Genomic DNA, 1,082 nt, shown 5'->3' with positions numbered 1-1,082 from the left:
TTTTTTTTTGATATGAAAATAAGTAGTGCAACTGGAATTTTACCATTTATTCATTATTTTCAGCTGCTAAATAAGGTATATAAGAAAAAAGAGGAAACAATAAAATAATCAGGCAAATTATATTAAAAAAATACAAAAATAAATTCAGAAATAAATAACATACAATGGCAAAAGACAAAGAAACCAATTTGTATATTGCAGAATCCCACCTATTACATTTGCAGGATAACAATAATGACAAGAAATCCTGATAACTGTAGTCATAAAAGAAATAATTAGGAAAAGAGGAAACATTTCCAACATCCACAAATTGACACAAATTTTTAATCATTTCCCATGGGCTGCCAGCCACACTATATTTTATGCTCAGAGCAACAACGTCAGCTGTGCATTTACCAGTATGGTGGTGTATAAAAGGAGAATGTCCACATTAGGAGGAAGAAGACGTTAAGGTGAAAGAGGTGTTCAGGTCCAGACTCAAAACCTTTGCTTTTTTGTTGATGAGTATTTAAACCCAAACCCAAGCCTGACAGAAAGTCAGGAGTGGACCATGACAGTTTTTTAACACTATTTATGGTTGAAATGCTTTTATGTATTTACAGTAGCTGGTAGTTAGTTTGGCATCATATAAAAGGTAAATAGAGAGAAGAATGTGAAAGCCTTTGTCAGTGGTGAACTTTTGTGCCTAACATATACGTATATCTATTTATTGGGGTCAGTACATACCAGTGTAAACTTGATTTATATTGAGTCTACTAATTATACTAGTATATACAGTATATTCATTCATTTTGAATGCAGATCTACTTATGACTTTGGTTGAATATGCACTCAGTTCCTATTGCTTTCATGACTGGCTCTCTGCTGACAGTGTGGTAGAGGAGATCTGCTCTTGGCCATGACTGTCACAGTGCTGGTCAGAAACAAATGAAACCCATTGTCCTCATGACATTGTCTCTTGTGTATCATTAACCAAACTCCCTGCCTACCCCTGCTGTCACAGTCAGGCTTTGTCAAGGGACACTGAAGTAACATTGAGCTCAGGTTCTGGCTGTGAGCAGCATTCTGAGAAGAGGTGATGC

This window comes from Monopterus albus, unplaced genomic scaffold (genome assembly GCF_001952655.1).
Source record: "Monopterus albus unplaced genomic scaffold, M_albus_1.0 scaffold77.1, whole genome shotgun sequence".
NCBI classification, from domain to species: Eukaryota; Metazoa; Chordata; class Actinopteri; order Synbranchiformes; family Synbranchidae; genus Monopterus; species Monopterus albus.
Note: the sequence above shows the minus strand (reverse complement) of the source record.